At 38.3% G+C, this 23,211-nt stretch overlaps 1 protein-coding gene and 1 long non-coding RNA gene across 9 annotated transcripts in view; one reads left to right on the forward strand and one right to left on the reverse strand.

The window, feature by feature from the left end:
* The window catches only part of RBMS1 (RNA binding motif single stranded interacting protein 1), a 217,886-nt gene that overhangs the window by 57,708 nt on the left and 136,967 nt on the right, over positions 1-23,211 (forward strand). The gene's annotated exons all lie outside the window — the stretch shown is intronic.
* LOC138433914 (uncharacterized) lies at positions 8,941-10,547 on the reverse strand. Its single transcript, XR_011254513.1, has 3 exons — positions 10,105-10,547; positions 9,509-9,986; positions 8,941-9,187 (listed from the first exon to the last, which is right to left on the reverse strand). It is a non-coding gene; the product is annotated as an uncharacterized lncRNA (long non-coding RNA).

Genomic DNA, 23,211 nt, shown 5'->3' on the forward strand with positions numbered 1-23,211 from the left:
TATAGTTAGTATAGAATATTGTGTTAGTTTCAGGTGTATATTCTTTTTCAGATTCTTTTCCATCTATTATAGTATATTGAATACAGTTCCCTGTGCTATATACTTATCTGTTTTATGTACAGCAGTATGTAGTTGTTAATCCCAAACTCCTAATTTATCTCTGCCTAGCCCCATCCCCACTATACTCTTTGGTAACCATCAGTTTGTTTTCTATGTCTGGGACTCTTTCTGTTTTGTAAATAAGTTCATTTATATCTTTTTTTAAGATCTACATATAAGTGATATCTCATGTATTTGGCTTTCTCTGTCCAATTTACTTCACTTAGTATGCTAATCTCTAGGTCTATGCATGTTGCTGCCAATGGCATTATTTCACTTTTTATGGGCTAAATAATCTTCCATTGTATGTACGTACCACATCTACTTTATCCATTTCTCTGTCAGTGATCATTTATATTGCTTCCATGTCTTAGCTGTTGTAAATAGTGCTGCAGTGAACATTGGACTGAATGTATCTTTTTGAATTAGAGTTTTCTTCAGATATATAAGGCTTTTTCACAATGTATAAATTGAGGAGAATAATTCCTACTCTTCCTTCCTCAGAGAGTGTGAGATTTAAATAAATAAATGTTTTCAGGACCACACAGAAGATATGGTAACTGGTGATAAGAAAAATGTTGGGATACAAAAACTGAGAAAGAACTGAATTTAGAAAATACATACGTGTGTCTGTGTGTGTATTCCCCCAAAGGGGCTCAAGTCTCATGAGAGAGTCTTTTCAGTAGAGTGTCTAGTTAAAGCATAGAAATAGTTTCAGATAATCTCAGTGATTTCCAGAGAGAGTTAGTAAGACTTTTTGTTGTTGTCATTCTGCTTGTCTCTCCTAGCTGTGTAGACAGTTTGGGTCAGGCTGAACTGCCTTAGCCAAAATACCAGTCCCTTTAAATGTTTAATTTCTTGTAAAAACTGGGTAACATGGCAGAATGCTTAACTACAGGAATCAGGATTGGGCTTGTCCTTTCTGCCCTGACATTCTGTCATTTCTGTCCTTCCTTGACAGTCCTTATCTATGGTTGAAGATCTTTTTCATGGTCAATTTAACAAGGATTTTAAAACATCATCAGATAATTACCAGATAAAAATAATTCTAGATACCTGCTGACCACAGAGTAGTTGAGCCACTTAACTAACTGTATACAGACATACTTTGTTTTATTGCATTTGGCTTTATTGCACTAGGCAGATATTGTGCTTTTTACCAGTTGAAGGTAACTGGCACTGAGCAAGCCATTTTCCCAGCATTTTGCTTATTTCATGTCTCTTTGTCACACTTTGGTAATACCTGCAGTATTTCAAACTTTTTGTTATTATTATGTTTGTTATGGTGATCTGTGATGTGTGATCTTTGATGTTACTGTTTTAATTATTTTGCCCATATAAGATGACGAACTTAATCGTGTGTGATCTGACTGCTCCACCAACATGCTCTTCCCTGGTTCCCTCCTGCTCCTCAGGCCTCCCTGTTAGATAAAACAATTTTGAAATTAAGCCAATTAATAAACCTACAGTGACCTAAGAGTGTTCAAGTGAAGGAAAGTGTCACACATCTTTTATATTAAGTCAGAAACTGGAAATGATTAAGCTTAGTGAAGAAGGCATGTCATAAGTCAAGAGAGGGTGAAAGTTGCCTCCTTTGGCCAAACAGGTAGCCAGGTTGTGAGTGTAAATGAAAAGTTCTTGAAGGAAATTAAAAGCACACTCCAGTGAACACATAGATGATAAGAAAGCAAGCATCCTTACTGCTGATAATGAAAATCTTAGTGGTCTGGATAGAAGATCAGACCAGCAACAATATTCCCTTAAGCCAAAGACTAATGCAGAGCAAGGCTAACTGTGTTCAACTCTGTGAAGGCTGAGAGAGGTGAGAAAGCTGCTGGAGAACAGTTCAAAGCTAGCAGAGGTTGGTTCATGAGGTTGAAGGAAAGAAGTTGAAGCCATCTTGATAACATCAGATTGCAAGGTGAAGCAGAAAGTGCTAATGTTGTAGCAAGCTACCCAGAAGATCTGGCTAAGATAATTAATGAAGATGGCTACACTAAACAGATTTTTTAGTGTACACAAAACAGCCTTTTATTGGAAGAAGATGCCATCTAGGACTTCATAGCTAGAGAGGAGAAGTCAATGCCTGGCTTCAAAGCTTCAAAAGATGGACTGATTCTCTTGTTAGGAGCTAATGCAGCTAGTGATTTTAAATTGATGCCAGTGTTCATTTACCATTTTGAAAGTCCTAGCATAAAAATTATGTTAAATTTGCTGTTCATATGCTCTATAAATGGAATAACAAAGCCTGAATGACAGCACATCTCTTTACAACATGATCTACTGAATATTTTAAGCCCACTGTTGAGATCTGCTGCTGCTGCTGCTACTACTACTAAGTCGCTTCAGTCGTGTACGACTCTGTGCGATCCCATAGACGGCTTCTCCATCCACGGAATTCTCCAGGCAAGGACACTGCAGTGGGTTGCCATTTCCTTCTCCAACTGTTGAGATCTGCTGCTCAGAAAAAAGACTCCTTCAAAATAGTACTACCTGTTGGCAGTGTCTCTGTCACCCAAGAGCTCTGATGGAGATGTAAAATGAAGTTAATGTCATTTTCATGCCTGCCAGCACAACGTTCATTTTGCAGCCCATGCATCAAGGAGTAATTTTGACTTTCGAGTCTTACTACTTAAGAAGTACATTTTGGAAAACTGTAGTTGCTGTACTGATTGCTCTGGTGGATCTGAGCAAAGTCAAATGAAAATCTTCTGGAAAGGATTCATCATGTGATTCATTGGAAAAGGTCAAAATATCAACATTTAACAGGATATTGGAAGAAGTTGATTCCAACTCTCATGGATGACTTGGAGAAATTCAAGACCTCAGTGGAGGAAGTAACTGCAGATGTGGTAGAAATAGCCAGAAAACCAGAAGAAGAAGTGGAGCCTGAAGATGTGTCTGCTCTGCCGCAATTTCACAATAACATTTTAATTGTCGAGCAGTTGTTTACGGATGAGCAAAGAAAGTGGTTTCTGGAGATGAAATCTATTCTAGATGAAGATGCTGTAAAGATTGTTGAAATGACAGCAAAAATTTAGAATATTAATAGCTGATAAAGCAACAGCAAAGTTTGGAAGGGTTCACTCCATTTTGGAAGAAATTTTGCTGTGGGCAGAGTGCTATCAAATAGCACTGCATACTAGAGAAAAATCATTTGTGAAAGGAAAAGCCAGTCGATGTGGCAGGCTTCATCGTTGTCTTCATCTAGAAAATTGCCATAGCCACCCCAGCCTTCAGCATCCACTACCCTGATCATTCTGCAGCCAATAACACTGAGGAAGACCCTCCACCAGCAAAAAGATTATGACTCACTGAAGGCTTAGATAACGGTTAGCATTTTTTTAGCAATGAAGTGTTTTTAGAATAAGGTATGTACATTGGTTTTTTTAGACATAATAATATCACACATTTCATAGATTACTGTATAGTATAAATATAGCCTTTATATATATTCATTATATAAATGAATAAATAAATGAATAAAATGAATATTCAGTTTATTGTGGTGGTCTGGAGCCAAATCAGTGTCTCCAAGTTTGTTTCTTCCCCAAGTGTCTCCAAGCATATATAATAGTTTATTTCTTCAGTTTTCAGGATCCACTAAATTATAGGCCTATGCTATCAAATATGGTAGCCACTAACTGCCTGTGATTGTTTGAATTTAAGTTTAAGTTAATTAAAATAAAATTCACTTCCTCAGTCAACCCTCAGCTATATTTCAAGTGCTCACCAGGTGCCATTTTGGACAGTAAACATGTGGAACATTTTCATCATTACAGAAGACTCTCATGGATGGCACTGGTATAGTCTATTTTCTAACCCATTTACTGCTGTTTTTTTTTTTTTTCCCCCTGCTCTCTATCTCTCCCTCAAAGGCTTCCTTTTTCATGCTTGTTTGTTTCGGGTACACAATGGGAAAAAAGAGATCAAACTCATGTCCAGTGTTTCTGTGTTTTAGTAGTGCTAATGAAATAGTTGGTAACTGGATGGGCTGTAACTATTGACTAGAATAAGATTTTGGAAATATCTGAATTTAGTTTATATGTATCACCCAAAATAGTGGTGTAGAGGTGGCTGTGTTTAGTTTTTAAATGGACTAAACTCATGTCTTCTTTGTTAAACACATCTCTTGAGCTAGTGATTACACTTTTCCTATTGAGTGTTGTTTCATTATCTCTAAAAATGTCGTTTATTACAAACTCCTTTAGTAAGTGAAAATTAGGCCACCATGCTCTAGGCTTTTTCTCAGTTTAAACAAATTTCTGATCCAAGATGTGTTTGGATCTTGATATATGCCAATTAAAATATTGACTTTAAACAAAGAGGTCATAAAAAATATGTGATTAAAATGATTAGGAGTTGAGTCCTTATCACATAACCCAAAGTAAACTCAGATTGCACAATTCCGTACTTAAGTGGTGCAGCTCTGCTGTACAGGCATGTTCCTGGATACTCCAGATTGCTTTTAAATTATAGTGCTTTGTGTTGAGAGATTGATATTAAAATATACTTGGGAATTAAAATTCACTTTTGATGAATAGTTGTTTAAAAAGCTGTAAGATAGCACTGTGGAGACATGGTGTAAAAAAAGAGGTCTTCAAAACCAACTCACATTTCTTTGGATCAGAACCAGAAAAATTTGTGTAAGCAGTATATTTACCAAATGAATTTCCAGTAATGGAAGCCCATTTTTCAACCTTAACTTTGATGTTATTTATGCAAAGCCAGGCAACAAAATTATATCTTCATGTCACTTAATGTTTGCTACATGGACCAAATTTCAGTCAGTTTTTAATTGTGAAGCTAAAAATAATGTTTGCTGCCGAAAACTTGAATTCTGTAACCAGACTTGTTTTACTTTCTTAACTTTATATCCAAGCCAGTGAGAATAGGTTCCTTCCCAGGAGATTCAGCCAGTTAACTAGGAGCATGAACTCAGAAGAGAAGATAGTTCATAGCTCCTCTCATTGGACTTACATGATATGCACTGCTTGAGGATTGGGTAAGGAGGGTGATATACCATGTGTGAATCGGCTTTGTTTTAGGCAGTCAGGGAGGATACTTAGCATATCTGTCCAGAATTCCAAATCATTAAAGAGATGCTTGTTTCCCAGTCGCTCTGTCATGACACAGCAACGTGTCACAAACATTTCCCCGCACTGTCGCAGCAGCCCCGCTTTCCTCAAAGCTCTGGTTCCTTCTTAGGCTTATTGCCACCAGGCTACCAGCATGGTCTGCACATTCTCTCCCTACTCCCAAGCATTTTACAGTCTTTATGTCTGGATTTAGCCGAAGTCTTTTCTTGGCCAGGCTTGGTTTTCAGGTCCTAGTCTGAATTTCTTCACAGATGCCAAGTTGTTGCTGCAAGGGGTTAAGTCAGTCTCTACACATAAGTCTAATAGTTTATCATTCAAATGACATTTCTTTGAGTGACAATCATTGCCAGTGTCCTATGAAACCACCATTTCTTTTATTTCCTAGAATTGGGAAAGAATTTGAGACACCAGGTGAAAAGGAAGGGTGAAGAAAGAAGAGTGTTGGTTTGATGAACACTTGTGAACTTGACTGTTTCTTGTGGGCCAGAGAAATGTATTTGTTTCAGCCTTGCCCTTTCTTGCACGCCCTTTTGGAATATTTTCCACAAAGCTGCCTGTAGTTACCATTTGGGTCAGTCTCCTTCTCCCCATTCCCCTACTGGGTGTTATTTAGATCTCCATCATATTACTACTGGTCGGGTTCTGCTTTGTCCCTTGGTCATTTGCGCCTGTCTCTTATTGAAATGGTTAGATTGTTCTTCAGAAGCACCTATAATACAATATGATATGATATGATAATATACAACATAAAATAACATGTTTATATATAGATATATATTAAGTTCCTTAAATGTAACAGATTCATATTCAATATAAAGTATTGAGTGGTTACTCTATGTTGTACGAGACACTAGTGCCAAAACAAAGAACAAAACAGGTATGACCCTTTCTTTCAAGGAGCTTTCATCAGAGGATAGACGTTAAACAGAAATTTAAACTGTAGCCTGATGAGTCTAGAAAAGGAGATGTGCTGAGTGCTCCATGTGAGATGACACAGGAGGAGGACCTTGCCTCTTCTGGGGCATGGGAGGGAAGATTTTCTGGGTCAAGTGCTGTCTGTGGTGTCAGCTGAAGCTTGGAGGGTAAGTAGGAGTTAACCAGGTGGAGGCAGAGGAAGAGCATTCCATGCAGAGGGAACAAGTGTGTAAAGCATGTTGCTGGATAGGTTACCTTGAAGATATGAAGAGCTGAAAGACCAGTGTACTTGAAACACAGTGAGTGGGAAGAGAGTGGTGCTGGAGGGGCAGACAGGCATCAGCTCTTGCAAGGATTTGTGGGTCATGCGTGGAAGATTTGGTTCTTTACCCTAAAATCAAGAAATCACCACCACAAGGTATACAGCAGAAGATGCTTAATCCACATATTTATTTAATTAAACCCTAACAGCCTCCAGCTCCTGGAATTTACAGTTGCACTCATTGTGCTCATTTGTACTTTTTAGTCTCTGGGGAAAAGAAGTAGTATAACTTAGACAGGTAATTGGAATATACTTTACCAAAGTATATTGATAATAAGGTGCCTCCTCAGAAGAGAAAAAACTATCAGTCTGGATCTAAGGCTTTTGAATTTTTAGTAATTGATGTGGGCCACTTGGTTTATTCTGATAAGCTAGTGATCTTCCTCTCAATTTTTTCTGGTTCTATTGTCTCAGTGAATTAGACCATTCTTGAGTTCTGAGACCATTCACCCTGCCACCCCTCAGGAAAACTTAGCCTTAAAGGGAAGAACCCCAGTGATTTTTCTCTAGCTGGAGTCGTGTGTCCATTTCAATTATAAGCAGTCTCATGGAAAGCTTGGAGGAAGGAAAGGGGGAGGGGCATCAAAATGTAAAGGGCCTGGGACTAGGCGTCCAATCATTACTTTGGTGAACTGGGGCTCAGACAGATAGGAGGTTGCAAAATTTGTGAATGCATTGAAAATAAGGAAGGCAAGAACTTTTTTTTTTTTTTTGAAAGTATAATTGACCTACAGTACTATGTTAGTTCCAGGTGCACAACATGCTTATTCAGTAACTCTATATGTGACAAAGTGATTCCCAGAAGGTAAGAATTTTTAATGGATATTCTCAAATTTTAAATTGTTTGAAGATGCCAGTGCTTTGTGCATAGAAACTTTAGGTGACCAACAGTTCTTAAATATCAAAACAAAACTAGAAGTGTGCATAAATCATCATAGGTTCAAAAAGTTGTTTAGTACGTTTTGAATCCTTAAGACTAGTAGAAATGAAAAAAATTGTTTAACCAGTTCTAATTTTTTTTAAAAAGCACAAGAAAGAGTAATTTTTAGTCAATTGCTTGATTATTTGATGATCCTTACTATAGTTGTTGAATTGAACACGACTGAGCAACTGAACAAAAGCAACAACTATACTAGGTACAAAATAGAAACAAATAGAGATGCAGCATTTTCTTAGGAGAAACATATCTCTTTTAAATGTTAACTTTGCATTTGCTTTTAAGCATTCTCAACTCTTGGATAAGGTATTTTACCTCTGACCCGGTTTCCTACTGGGTTGTAGGGCTATAGGAGCTTGTGGATGTGAAAGGGCTTTATCTACGGACTTCCCTGGTGGCTCAGACGGTAAAAGCGTCTGTCTACAATGCGGGAGACCTGGGTTTGATCCCTGGGTTGGGAAGATCTGCTGGAGAAAGAAATGGCAATCCACTCCAGTACTATTGCCTGGAAAATCCCATGAACAGAAGAGCCTGGTAGGCTACAGTCCATGGGGTCGCAAAGAGTCGGACACGACTGAGCGACTTCACTTCACTTATTACTGAGGAATAAACCATCTCAAACTTAAACCAATGATTTATTATTTTGCACAATACCCTGAGTTAGCTGGGATCTGCTGGATGGCACCAGTGTGACTTTGGGTCACTCATGTAGCTGCATGCAGCTGGGAGCAGAGCTATGGATAGAAGGTCTTCAAATGAGTGCACTTGCGTGCCTCACAGGTGTGTGGCTCTTGGCTGGAGGGCCTCTCTTCCCCTCCACCTGCTTCCCATTCGGTCGGACCTCTCTCTCCATGTGGGCTCTCTACCTGAACACAGAGGAGCCCAGGCTTCTTTATGTGACATTTGACTGAAGGCTTTTTAAGCCTGGGCTTCCCTGGTGGCTCAGAGGTTAAAGCGTCTGCCTGCAATACAGGAGACCTGGGTTCGATCCACTGGGTCGGGAAGATCCCCTGGAGAAGGAAATGGCAACCCACTCCAGTATTCTTGCCTGGAGAATCCCATGGATGGAGGAGCCTGGAGGGCTACAGTCGGGGTCGCAAAGAGTTGGACACGACTGAGCGACTTCACTTTCACTTTTTTAAGACCTAGACCAGCAAGTTACTCAGCAATATGTTTATATTCTTCTGATCCATCACAAGACCATCCCACATACAGCAGGTGGAAAAATAGGTTGCAAGTCTTGACTGAGGAGAGCAAACACGCATTGGGAAAGTGTATGCAGACTGGGAGGGATTGTGGCAGCCATCTTTGAAACATTGTACGGACAGTTACTAGGTAAAGCTTGATAGATAAAAGGTTCCACTCTCAATGAATATCAGAAAGAAACTCTTAACCTATACTACTTCTAGAAATTAAAAAGGTTTGTCATTTTTAATTTGTATCTGTGCATAATAACCATCAAATATATTCTTAGTAGTTATGCTAGTTGAAGGGGAAAATGTTGTCCCCTGAAAGCCTAATTCCTGATTTGGTTTTATTAGCAACGACAAAATGTACAGTGATCACACTTTTTGTTGTTTCAGAAGTTAAATGCGCTCTACACGTTTATTGATACAAAGGGAATGTGGAGCTCCCTCTAGTGGCAGTAGGTTTTCTTTTGTGGTTTTTTTCAAAGAGCTTGCTTGAAATACTAAGATGGCTGACATATGTAACAGAACGTAGTTTCAAAAATCACTGGTTCTCACTGAGAGGGGTGCTTTCTCCTGTGTGAGTTATGGTAGGTTCTTTCATCTCTTCCGAGAAATGGTCACCTTCCTAAGAAACAATGATCATATTATATGAAAAAAAATTAAAAAGAGATATCATTTTTTAACTTTTAAATATAAAAACTTGAGACCCATGAATCAAGGTCTTAAGTGAAAATGATTATATTTGGACAATTAAAATAGATTGCTCCTTCACTGAAAAATAAACTGAATTTTTAGTTTTTGTCTGAAGAATTATTTTTGGAGCAGATAAATGTATTTGACTGCAAAAGTATTTAGAAAGAGAGCAATAGGTAATTACTGAAATGTGAAACTTGGGAAACACTAATTGCCAATCAAAAATAAAAAATAAAAATAGAGGTACCCAAACCTTCTGCTTTCCTCTCAAAAAAGTTCGAGTTCAGATTTTCTTAGCCAGTGGAGAACAATATTCATCATAGCCATCACCATCATTGTGCAAAAGGAAGCACCACACGTCAAAGGGTGGGAATAGAAAAACAGGGACAATAGAATTTGTAAAGGAAGCTTTCTTGTCTCCACCCCACCACCAAATAGAGTTAACTTAGTCCTGTTGTCTGTTCATTTACAGGCAGATCTATTCTAATTCTTTAAGAAAGGACATTTTCTGTAATGCTGTCAGACAAAAACATTCTTACAAATGCTGTTTTTTCAACTATTTACTGAAGCTGATCCAAGTTACTTATCCTGCATTGTCTTTCCTGGTAGGCTGAGGTCCTCATCCCTCTCTTCTCCTTCCCGCAGAGATAGCAGGATGACCAGGGTTGATAGATGGAAATTCAGAGATTTTTTTTTCCTTTTTTCTTTTTAAAATTTCCAGAAAGTAGAACCTAGGATTATCCAAATAATGTCAGGATATTTTTTGTTTGGGAGTAAACTATGAACTAGTTAAGATTTCATGAAATTAATTAAACCATCCAATGAAAATTGAGTTTTTCTTTCCAATACCTCTTTTCAGTTCGATGTGTATAACCAAGTATGCGTCTCTTGTGGTCTCGATTACATCCGGTGTTTTTAGCTGGCAGCATTTCCTCTGTTGAGGCCCCACTTGATTTGCCAGACTTCATTTCTGTGAATATAAAGAGAAAACCAAGTTGTATGAGACAGTGGAATTTAAGAAAAAAATCAAGTGTTAAGATAACATTGATTTTTGAAACAAAAAACCAGCACTAAATCTGTTACAAACTGATCCTTCGTTTATGAAAAATATATAGGCTACAAAAGTACTGGGAAAGTCTTATAGCCATCTTTTAACCATCCAGTATGTTTTCTTTTGAATATATATAAAAATGTAATTCAACTATCAGGGACCAAAGAGGCCCCTCCTGTGTAATTGCGAGGATCTGGAATAATGAAAGTGAATTTGCAATTCTTAAAATGGTGTTTTCTTCCAGTTCTCATAGAAGTGTTTTTGGAACAGTGGTCTGTACTAACAGCTGTATTCAATCTTGAGTAAAAGTCACTTCCTGAAGAGAATGAAATTCAACTTAACATTCAAACTTGCCCGGAACGTAATCCTGTGGGGCGGGTGTACTATGTGATTATGAAACTGGACATGGGCACCCTGCTGAGGTGATTTCTTGTAAATAGTACCCAACAGAAACCGTTAATCAGTGCCAGTGCTTTGAACTGAGGATTTAATCATCTAAAAGCATTGCTTATATACAAAACCATTTTCATTTGCAAGAATTTTACTCTTTGGTATTTTGAAAATATAATTCCCTTCTGAAATTATATTTGTATGGAATCTGTATCTTTAGATAGATAGATATAGACACATATGTTTGTATATGTTTATATATATTTAAGCTTTTCAGATTTTTTAAATTGTCATTCTTAGTTTCAGGCAAGTTTGTTTTTGATTTTTTTAATTCATTCACTCATTTACTATAATGAACCTAATTTAAATAGAGTTTTTGTTCCTGGCCTCATAAGGTTAGTTGATTACACATAGAGATACGAGAAGTACAGTTTTAGCCATTTAACATCTATTTTAAAAATATCTTTTAGATAGATATTACTAACTTTTACTGTCCTAAATATTGTACTTATTTATTTTAAAGAAACAAATGTGTATCAGTATAATTTGGACATTGTTAATGGAATCATGCTTTAGATAGAAAAGTTTTTACTGAATCAGTTATTTTGTTTATATATCACTCTTCTGATGTCTGAATAGTGATTGCATGGTTTTCAATCAAACCATCAAACTGAAACAAAGAGAAAGTCTGACATGTTAAGCCAGAATTAACAAACATATATAAAAATTCCAGCCTTCTCAATTTGTAGAAATCAAAACCATTTCCTGCTTACTTTGGTAACAAAGGAGGGAGCTAGGCTTTCTTCACTCCTAGACGAAATTTCCCAAGTTGCCTTGAAGACGTTTGTTTATAATGTCTTCATGCATTCTTTTCTTTTTGACATGCTCCACTCCCTCCAGTGAGATACTAATTAAAGAGAGGCCACTGTGACCCCACATGGTTTAAAAGTCACCAGGAATGAGGCAGCAGGGCAAATCTAGACCAGAAGTGCTCATTCCTAAAATATAACACAACCCTTAAGACCATCTTATCAAAAATCTATTGGCTTCTAATAGCAAAAAAAAAAAAGTGCTTCCTTTGATTTAGAAGATATACACTTAAACCCAAAATAGAATCTCTAAAACTTATTTAGACAATCTAGCATATGAAAACTTTTTAGAAGAATTCGAAACAAATAACATCATCTCATATATTAAATGGTATATTAAATGGTCATTTTAGAGACATTGAAATACATAAGCATTAATTATATATTTGGAATTTCATGGAGGATAGTCTAAATTGTGTGTGTGTTTTTGGTTTTTGTTGTTTTTGTGGGGAGATAAACCTATAACTTGCCATTCCTTTTAAAGAATTTGAGACAGCTCAGATTGTAAGTAAGAACCTTGGTTTTCTCATATACAGAAAGTAGCAACACTTTAATTGGGATGATAAGATACCAGCTGATCATGTAGGTGCAATTAGGGCAATTTTGTTAATAATAAAGATTTGAAAGAAATGGAGATAATTTAGTAACTTAATAAGCAGGTGGTACTGCCCGACATCAAATTATTTCCCTCTTGAAATGACTTGCTGTTGCTAAGTTCTAACTTTCAAGAAGCAGTTTCTTATGTAACTGTGTTAGTATTGTTTAGCAAGATGCTTTTGATCACAAGTAATAGAGACCCTCTACTGATTGTGCTAATTAATGGGGGTGGGGTTGTTCTAAGAACGTATGAATGGGAATCATGAGTCTCTCTTATGAGACCAGACCTCAAGGGAACCCAGGAAGACTGCCTTACCAGGCCTTGGGATTGGCAGGGACCATAGTGGCTGTTGGGCTTCCCTGGTGGCTCAGATGGTGAAGCGTCTGCCTACAATGCGATCAGGGTTCGATCCCTGGGTTGGGAAGATCCCCTGGAGAAGGAAATGGCAACCCACTCCAGTATTCTTTCCTGGAAAATTCCATGGACTGAGGAGCCTGGTAGGCTACAGTTCGTGGGGTTGCCAAGAGTCGGACACGACCGAGCAACTGCACTTCACTTCACTTCATAGTGGCTGTGGGCCTTGTTAAACCAACTGGAAGACTGGTTTCAGTTCAAGGCACCAATCGAAGAACAGGAGTTTTAAGTTTTCCTTCTTGAGTGCCCTTCATTTCTGCCCCCCAGTTGCTCTTTGTTTAGCTGCTTTCAGTGTCTGGCTTCTTTGCTTCTTGCTGTCTCCTGGAAGCTCATTCCTCCATCCCTCTGAGTCTCGATGTTGTTGGAAATCCTTGCCCTGTGAGTCACTATTAGAAGCGATGACTCCTCTGTCTCATTGTTTCTGTTTCCTCCCAGCTTCAGCTTAGTCATGGCCCCTCGACTGCCCCATGGCTTCCCTCTCTGTGCACAGCTCCCAAAGGTTTGACTACAGTAAACTCCCTCTAAATATTGGTCTAATGAATAGATGAGGAATATTGTTAGTTAGGGTATTACTTTATCTTTTCTTTCAATCAAATTTTTAAGGAGCTGGTAAGATATAATCTGCCTGAAATGCAGGAGGCACAGGAGACATGGGTTTGATAGTTGTGTCAGGAAGATCCCCTGGAGTAGGAAATGGCAACCCACTCCAGGATTTTTGCCTGGAGAATGTCATGGACAGAGGAGCCTGGAGGGCTACAGTCTGTGGGGTTGACCTGCAAAGAGTCAGACATGACTTAGTGACTAAACAACAACAACGAGAGATAATCAATTCCTCATTGTCTTAAGGCAACCATCCCCTTTTATGCTTATTTTGTAAGTCCTCTACCTTCCAGTAGCTGCTAATCTTTTAGCTTTTGGTTGCTTGGGATATAAAAATTAACACCAGGTCAGAGTTCTCAATTCTTTATTCCTTGTCCTGTATTTTTTTTTTTAATAAAGGTGAAAGGGAGGTTCTAAAGTTTATTTTGTAAAAATCTTTCCCAGATTCTGCAACTTTTATAATAGTTTATGAGGAGATGGTAGGCATGATTAGATCCAAATGGGCAATTATGTTTTTCATTTAAAAGTTTTCATCCAAAACTTGAGTTGAAGAACCTGAAGAGCAGTTCAATATTCAATAAAATACATTAAAAAAAAAAAAAGATTCAGTTGCTCAAATTTCCCTGTTAGAGCATGACTATCCAAAGTTGCCAGTTAATGGGGCTTTCATTTTTTCTGTACTTTGGAAATGATCAGCATTCCCAAAGGCATTTGAGAGTGTTTTCCCTCATTAGAGAAAAAGTGCTTTTCCAATTCTGAGGACTTTCTATATGAAAACAAAAAGAAAATAGATAATAAAAGTACTACATGAGCATGAGGAAAATTTCCTCTTTAATTTTATGAAAATGGTAGATTTTTTCCCCTTGGACTCATATACCAATAAATTTAAAATAACTTTTGTTTGTAGAGTTGCAACTGTGTGCAAGGCATTGAGTTAAAGCCCTAGATCTTAACAAGCCTACAGATTCCAGTGAAATACACAGTTGGATATAAGCAAAGTATAATACAAATGGCCATGATAGGGAGCAAATAGATTTCAGTGGTAATGAGAGAGAGAGACAGATAACACAGGGAATGCTGAGCAGGGAAACAGAGGCTCAAGGCAGTTAGGACCATGGGATGGGACCCCTAGAGAAAAGCCAGGATTGGCTCTCTAAATGTGGACTCCTTCATTTAGGGTGATTCCTGAAGTGCTAGTCATGGGTGAACTCATATATAGAGTAGAATCTAGAACAGAGAAGAAAATGAATGCAAAGGAGGACAACTGAAAGAATAGACATTTATGAAGACTTCCATGAAGGTGAGTTACAGAACTAAATCATGTTAAATGCAGGCCAAGAGGCAGCTGTGGGTAAGTGGTAGGGGCAGAATCTAGATCACAGTGGTCTGTAGCTAGAAGGGAAAGAGAAGGTATAACATCCACTGATGAGTGATCTTTTAAGAACTTTGCCAATGCATAAGAGAAAGAATAAAATAGCTTAAGAAGCAGAGAAGCAATTTTCCTTCTTTGGGGCTAGAGAAGATTTAAATAAGTTAGTTTACAGGAAGAAAAAGCCATTGCATCTTCTGTTATTTCTAAAAGGAAAATATATTCATGTATTACTTTCATAGGAAAAGAAAGAAAGAGAAAGGAAGGTGTAGAAGTTGCCTTGGGGAGATAGGTGTGGGGGATGGGAGAGGAAGTAATAGGGACATTCATTTGAAATCAAGGATTTAGATGGAAATTTACATCTCGAGAAGAACAGGGACCATCTCTACTACTTGGTAGTGAAGAATGCCAATAAAAAATATACATTTGATCATCACATAAATAATGTCTGTTGATCTCTATGTTATCATTTGGCAATGAAGAGTGAGATTTCCAGTTTGAGGGAGAAAAATGAAAGGTTTGGAATTCTGTGGGGGATGGGATAGGAAGTCACTTGGAAATGAGTAAAGTGAGCATTATGCTTAAGTGAATTTTTCATGAAGCCAATGAGCATGGTTATGACTTACAACTGTCAGCAATGCAGGAGGAGGAACAGAAAAATCTGAAGGTCAGAACTGCTTGTGTGTAAGACAGGATGAAACAGCTGTGGATGCCGAACACTGGACAGAACAAACGTGGTGTCCCTGATTTGGGGCTTTAGATTAGTTAGTAAGTGAAATGTGTGTGTGTGGTGGGGGTGCTGTTGGTAATGGTGGTGGCAGTATGACCTGATGGAGCAGAAGAATGAAAGGATAAAGAGAATGAAGGGGAAGCTTACATTTCTACATCTGGAATGGGAAGAATAACGATGGTGTCAGATTAATGAAGCAATGCCTGTAAAGTACTTAACAACAATTTCTGGCACATATTATGCACTGAAAAATGTTACCTCAAACTATTGTCTTTATTAATAAGAGCACAGAAAAGATAGAAAAATGGGCATTTCAGGACTTGATGGCATGCAGCAGTGTTGGTCATTGAAGTCAAGCAAATATGCAAGTTTTCTTGAAGTGGAGTTCAAGCACCAACCTGTAAAGCTGGGATTTTAGATGACATGATATTACCTAGGAAAATCTTAGCTATGAGCAAAATTATATTGAAGGTGAATATATGAAAATGACTTGTAATTTAACAAACTGAACTGTCTTATTTGCTTCTTTCTTCCCCAAACCCCATAACAGAGGTGTTGTTGTTTTTTCCCTTTTTACAGTTAAACAGATTTAGGTGAAGATTCCTAAGTTATCAAGTGTTAGAATTTTCTTTTGAACCTGGCAGTTTTTATTGAAAGCCCATGCCTTGCTCATTACTCCACACTATAAACAGCAGTGACGATCTGGAGGTGATATGAGACAGAGTGCGTTTCAAGGGCTGTGCTGTTTTGCATTGAAGAGGAACATGGAAAAAGCAGATGCCTCTTGATGTGGGGAAGACAGAATTAACCACTGGAATTTCAAGGGAAATTGTGTCATGAGGAGAAAGTAATTCTCAGCTGCTTTAGTCATTCTGAAATACATTTCGGTACCATCTTGGGTTATAATAAAATAAATCCTTACCTGAGAAAACATTTCATCAGTACCAAAGCCTCTTATGTCAAGAGGCTATAATTTTTATGCACTTTTTTTTTTTACAAAAAAGAACAAAACATTATATTCTGTAACATACTAGTTATAGACATATGTCTTATGTCTGCATGCATGCTAAGTTGCTTCAGTTGTGTCTGACTCTTTGCAACCCTATGGACTAGCCTTCCAGGCTCCTCGGTCCATGGGATTTTTCAAGCAAGAATGCTGGAGTGAGTTGCCATGCCCTTCTCCAGAGAATCTTCCCAAACCAAGGATCAAACTCGTGTCTCCTGCAACTCCTGCACTGCAGAATTCTTTACTGTTGAGTCACCAGGGAAGCCCCTCTCTTTTATCTCTATCTGTATAAGTAGAGCTGAAGTTAAATGCTTGTTTTTTGGGGGTTCCTATAACTTACTCTCTGGTTCATTATTTGTAAGTGTTTTTCAGATAAGGATGGGAGTGTATATCCTCATCCTTTTTGACACAGAATCATATAGAAGTAAGCCACAGTGACTGATGAGAATATACAGTATTCCTCAGGTGTGCTGGACTGGAAAAGAGACTAAGAACAACTGATTTATGGTGAAGCCAGGCCAATAAGTACTTGCTGAGTGCTCACAGGATGCCTTTTAACATAGTAAATAGTGGAGAGTACATGGTAAATCTTGGTCATGGTTTCATCAGTAGAGGAGTTTACAATGTAAAGACATCAGGTTGACCTAACTTAGGCATTTATTTAATACAGTCCTTAGAAAATATAGCGAGAGGTCTTGGAAAATAGATGAAAGTAGGAAAAACTCAGAGGGGGTGGACCATGAGCTGTGATTTCAACAGAGCAAACAGAGGGAGGGATGAATGTGGTTTGGCTGATGGAAAAACAGAGGCTGTTTCCTGGCAAAACTCAGAGCCAGAAAAGAGTGAGTTCATCTGCAGCCAAAACACAAATAGTAGCCGGAAGAGAGGTAAAGGAGGAAAGGAGTTAGAAAGAGTGCTTTACCGGGGATGGTCAGAAATTGCACTTGATGTGGGCGTGTTAGGAAGTACAGGGATATGGCCAAAGAGGTCATAACAAAGTATTTTAGAAGCAATGTAGACATCAATGGGAACAAATAAGGACTGGTTAGAGGGAGAAACAGAAGAGATTCCAGCAGTTCTAGATTGAGGAAACTAATGGATATAAGATATCGAAAATGAAGAGAGAATCAGTAAGGATGAAAATGAAAAGAGAATCGGTAAGGACCATAGAGGGACTGCTGAATTAGAAGATGGGCATTTTCACTGTCGACCGTAGAAACTGACTGAATCCTGATATGTTTCATCACTTGGAATTAGATAGCATTTTCCAGCGGGTTTGCTGTCACTCTTGTACTATTCAGACTGTAGTCTCATATATCAACTTTATAAATGTTTTTCTCTTTTTAGGAGAAAAGAGCAAAGTGGAGAGACAGAGTAGTTATTTAAAAGAAAACTTCCTAGATGTTGGAGCACCAAGAATCAATTTGCCTTGGTTTCTGCAGTCCTCTGAAAACCAACCTCACGAGGCGTTTAGTACACTGTATCATCTCAAAATACTTTAATTATGAAAAATTTCAAATATACACTCAAGTAGAGGGAATATCTTGGAGAAGGCAATGGCAACCCATTCCAGTGCTCTTGCCTGGAAAATCCCATGGACGGAGGAGACTGGTAGGCTGCAGTCCATGGGGTTGCTAAGAGGCGGACACGACTGAGTGACTTCACTTTCACTTTTCACTTTCATGCGTTGGAGAAGGAAATGGCAACCCACTCCAGTGTTCTTGCCTGGAGAATCCCAGGGATGGAGGAGCCTGGTGGGCTGCCTTCTATGGGGTCGCACAGAGTCGGACACAACTGAAGCGACTTAGCAGCAGCAGTAGAGGCAATATCTTCAACAATTATGAACAGTTTGCCTATTCTTATTTAGTGATATAATTTAAGTGTCATGTGATAGAATGAAACATTCTACATGATTTTCAATTATAAGAGTTTGTATATCTGCTTTTTAAAAATTTGGTAATTATCAAAACTTAAATTATATATTTTTTAAAAAAGGAAGGAGACAGGGTATAGAAATGGGAAAAAGTCTCTACCATGATTTGCAATATTTTGTACCCTGATTTACTTAAATGATGTCCCTGGTAAATAGCTTAAATGAAGTCTAAAACTTCTTAAAAGAGCCCCTAAATAGAATATATTTTCAAATCACTCGAGAAATCATGCATTACAGAAGCTGGAATGATATTCTTTAATACTGAAGAAGTTGAGCTAGTAAATTCAAATTTATAATCTGTCATTGAATTAGCATATCTTAAAATCATAAGCTGGTTGTACTTTAGGACATAATAATATCTGTTTCAAAAGGACTCTCATGCACTTTAAACATATTGCTTATTTATTCATTAAACCAATATTTGAATGCCTAGTGTGTGCCAGGTCCTGAGTTAGGGGCTTAGAATATATTGGTGGGTGGATGTGTTAATAATTTCTATAAGGTAATATTCAGTGTGAAATCAATTATAATTTTCTCTTATAACAAGGGAGACATTACAGATAAATGAAATTCATTTATCTGTAACCAACATTTTGGCCAACCTCAAGTGAATTAATAAGTTGACCAGTTGTTTCACTTTTTCCTATCGGTTTTATCTTCACATCAGCAATGAAATGACTAAAAGGAAAGGTGCATGAGGAAGGAGGAGGAAATGGGACTTGGTTGATTCCTGAACAAATTGAGCCCTAGGATACCAACAGCTACTAAGTCATTGCTCTAAGTGTGAACCATTTATATATTTTTCTATAACTGAGTCATCTCACCTGCTAAGTTATTGCTTTTGATTCACTTTGTAATTTCATATCAATTTTAAGAGTTGTAATAATCATTTTAGATATGTCTTTCTATCCGATTTACCTGATTCACATAAAAATTACTTTTCCAAATGGAAGTGCTGGACGACTGAGAATTACTACTCCAGGCTTTGCTAAAAGGTAGACTCTTAGATTGGAATTGATGCTAAGTGCCAGAACAGCCCTGAACAATCTTTTGAGTGCATGTGTCCACTTGCATGCATTTGTGTGCCTTAAACTTGGTAAAGAAGTAACATCTGGGATGAATGTTCTTAAGTTTTGTTTGTAATTGACAGCTTTAGAGCACTGATAACAAGACGTGGAGTGGAGAAGTCTGATAAATGTCTACAGATTAAGCTCATCTCCTTTCACTTTTCTTATATAAATGTGCTGCGTCTCTAAAGCACTAGGGGTAGAAGTTGAGGTGATAGGAGGTGGGGTGGCTGAGAGGGAAGCTGACAGCTGTTTGTTCCTTTGTGAGATTAGGGTAAAGTTTCTCATTCTGACTCGCGGAGGCTGTGCTCACTAGTAAGACACAGTCAGGTCTTGGAAAAACTGACTGTGTGAGTCATTTGCTTGCAGTCACCTAGTAGCTCTGGGTTCTTGTGAAGGTTAAAAATGAGTGTTTGAAAAAATGTATTTCTGGAGTTAAGCTGTAAGATGAACATGTGTGTGCACGGTATCCATGCACTGTCTTCACACACCTGTGTGCCATTCTGAACAGATTCTAGTGCTCACTTTTTTCACATTTCAGCATAGCTGAAATCAGGATGCATCTTCTAATTCACGGTGTTCTGTAATTGCTGTTGTCCATTTTTTTCAAATGTTAATATCTCAGTAGTCGTTAAGCATATTATAATCAGTGGCATCTTAGATTGCATGATATACAGTTTATATCCAAATATTTATAGGAAACTGATCTCAGAGATTTGTCGGACATTTCACTTTCCCTTCAAAAGTAAAGCAAGATTTATTCTGACAGTAGTAGTTGAGGTTAAGAGAGAAACCATTTGATCGTGGTATCCCATTTCCTTAATAAGTAACATACAAATGCAAAATGCAACATTCTCTTAGAATCCCAAGTGATCGAAAGATTAGGATGCAAATTTATCATGCTTAATATAACCTGTGAAATGTACTCTTTAAACTTTGATCCCGCCATTTCTCACATTCAGCTCTTTCTAGTTTCACCTCATGATCATTTTCAAAAGAGGATGAAATTCATCTTTTGTCATTTGTGTGTGTGTTTCTGTGTGTCTCTCCCTGTGTGTGACTATGTAAGAAAGCTATTGTTCCTCATTCATTCACACCTCCAGCAGGACGGACTGTGTGCAGGACAGTGGGTTAAGGAACTCATTAGAGATTTACAGACTATTTAAGCAATCTTACAAGATTGTTAAGATTCAAAGTAAGATGACTCCACCCTCACTTTTATGGGTCAGACACTGTAGAATACAGAAAAAAGCTGTATACAATCTATAGAAGACACAGATTCAAGTCCTGGGGTAGGAATATAATGAATAGATTCAGATTTGGAGGCTGTTTAACAAAGAACCTTCTAAAAGAAATGGCTAAATATGGATAGATTTAATTTATTATCAGTCATGGTGTCCAAGGGCTTGCCTGATAGCTCAGTTGCTAAAGAATCCTTCTGCAATGCAGGAGACCCCAGTTTGATTCCTGGATCAGGAAGATCTGCTGGAGAAGGGATAGGCTACTCACTCCAGTATTTCTGGGCTTCCCTGGTGGCTCAGCAGGTAAAGAATCTGTCTGCAATGTGGGAGACCTGGGTTCGGTCCCTGGGTTGGGAAGGTCTCCTGGAGAAGGGAAAGGCTACCCACTCCAATATTCTGGCCTGGAGACTTCCATAAACTGTATAGTCCATGGAGTCCCAAAGAATTGGACACGACTGAGCAACTTTCACTTTCATTTTCATGGTGTCCAAGGAAAGAAGCACAAGCTGGAATGAAGATTGCCTGGAGAAATATCAATAACCTCAGATATACAGATGACACCATCCTTATGGCAGAAAGTGAAGAGGAACTAAAAAGCCTCTTGATGAAAGGGAAAGAGGAGAGTGAAAAAGTTGGCTTAAAGCTCAACATTCAGAAAACTAAGACCATGGCATCCGGTCCCATCACTCCATGGGAAACAGATGGGGAAACAGTGGAAATAGTGTCAGACTTTATTTTTCTGGGCTCCAAAATCACTGCAGATGGTGATTGCAGCCATGAAATTAAAAGATGCTTACTCCTTGGAAGGAAAGTTATGACCAACCTAGATAGCATATTGAAAAGCAGAGACATTACTTTGCCAACAAAGGTCCGTCTAGTCAAGACTATGGTTTTTCCTGTGGTCATGTATGGATGTGAGAGTTGGACTGTGAAGAAGGCTGAGCGCCAAAGAATTGATGATTTTGAACTGTGGTGTTGGAGAAGACTCTTGAGAGTTCCTTGAGCTGCAAGGAGATCCAACCAGTCCATTCTGAAGGAGATCAGCTCTGGGATTTCTTTGGAAGGAATGATGCTGAAGCTGAAACTCCAGTACTTTGGCCACCTCATGTGAAGAGTTGACTCATTGGAAAAGACTCTGATGCTGGGAGGGATTGGGGGCAGGAGGAGAAGGGGACGACAGAGGATGAGATGGCTGGATGGCATCAGCGACTTGATGGACGTGAGTCTGAGTGAACTCTGGGAGTTGGTGATGGGAAGGGAGGCCTGGCGTGCTGCAATTCATGGGGTCGCAAAGAGTCGGACACGACTAAGCCACTGAACTGAACTGAACTGAACTGAAGGAGAGACAGTTGCATTATTCTATATTGATTTATTTCTTGAGTGATTATTATACGTCAGGCATGGGAACTAGCATTTAATTATACTTTCCAACCTTGAGGTCCTGCTTCATGACCTAAGTCAAATTGTTTAACCCTACCTGAGGCTCACTCTGCTGTTCAAAAAAAGTGGATCATGCCTGCCCTGCCACCTTCCCTGAGACTTTAACGAGATGTACAATAAAGCATTTTGTAAATTATAACATTTTAATAATATAATAAAATATAACAAAATAATATAATATATGCCTGCCTGCCTGCCAAGTCACTTCAGTCATGTCTGACTTCTTGCAACCCTATGGACTGTAGCCCACCAGGCTCCTCTGTCCATGAGATTCTCCAGGCAAGAATGTTGGAGTGAGTTGCCATGCCCTCCTCCAGGGATCTTAACTCATCTTCTCAGGCTCCTGCATTGCAAGTAGGTCATTTATTGCTAAACCACTGGGGAAGCCCATTATAACATACAGGTCTGAAAAATGTCCTCAGAAATTATCTACGTCTTCCTCCTAGTGCTTCCTCCAATTTAGAAGAATTTTTCACAGGATTTTAACGTTTAATAATCCTTTAGTTGAAACTTCAGCAAATCTGCCAGTAGATTACATATTAGATTGGGAGGTGAAGGAAGGGTGGTTCTGGGAGGATCTTTTTAGGGTGCTGTCAGCATTCTGGGAGTGTTCTTTATAGTTTGGAACTAGGAACTGCTGACGTCATGATCAGTCATATTGTCATGACGATATCAGAGTTTCCTCCCTTGCCTTTTCTTCGCTTGGGGAGTATCAGTTTGCCACAGGTCTGTCATCTGTTTGTCCCATATGTTAAGTGTATTAGAGAACCAGAACTAGTCATTTCTTAAAGACACTCAGGGTAGGGAATTTTTATAAGCTCCTTATGTAGCCCATTGCAGTACTCTTAACTAAATATGCTATTACTTGAAAGTTTGTCTTCATCTACCCCCTCTGAATAGAAATTTACTTCTAATTTCATATTTTCTTATGTGAACCTTAACATTTATAATTTAGTGGAGAATAGAAAGCTTTTTAGCATTCTCACTTATTATTCTGTTGTCCTCCTCTTCAGGTAAAATTAACTTAATGGTCTTCTTAGCAACTAAAGAGAAAGGAAACTTTTATTGTTTTTTTTCTTCTGTATTTTGAATGCTTTAAACCCTAATCTGTGCTGTGGATCCCAGGTTTTGCATAGACATTGTTTGTCTCCCAGCATTTAGGAATGTCTTATGCCTTTTGTCATTCTTGGCTTATATGAGGGTTTTGTTTGTCCAAGGTAGTTGTTCAGTCTGTACTCTCCAAATTTT

The sequence above is a fragment of the Ovis canadensis genome, chromosome 2 (genome assembly GCF_042477335.2).
Source record: "Ovis canadensis isolate MfBH-ARS-UI-01 breed Bighorn chromosome 2, ARS-UI_OviCan_v2, whole genome shotgun sequence".
NCBI lineage: Eukaryota > Metazoa > Chordata > Mammalia > Artiodactyla > Bovidae > Ovis > Ovis canadensis.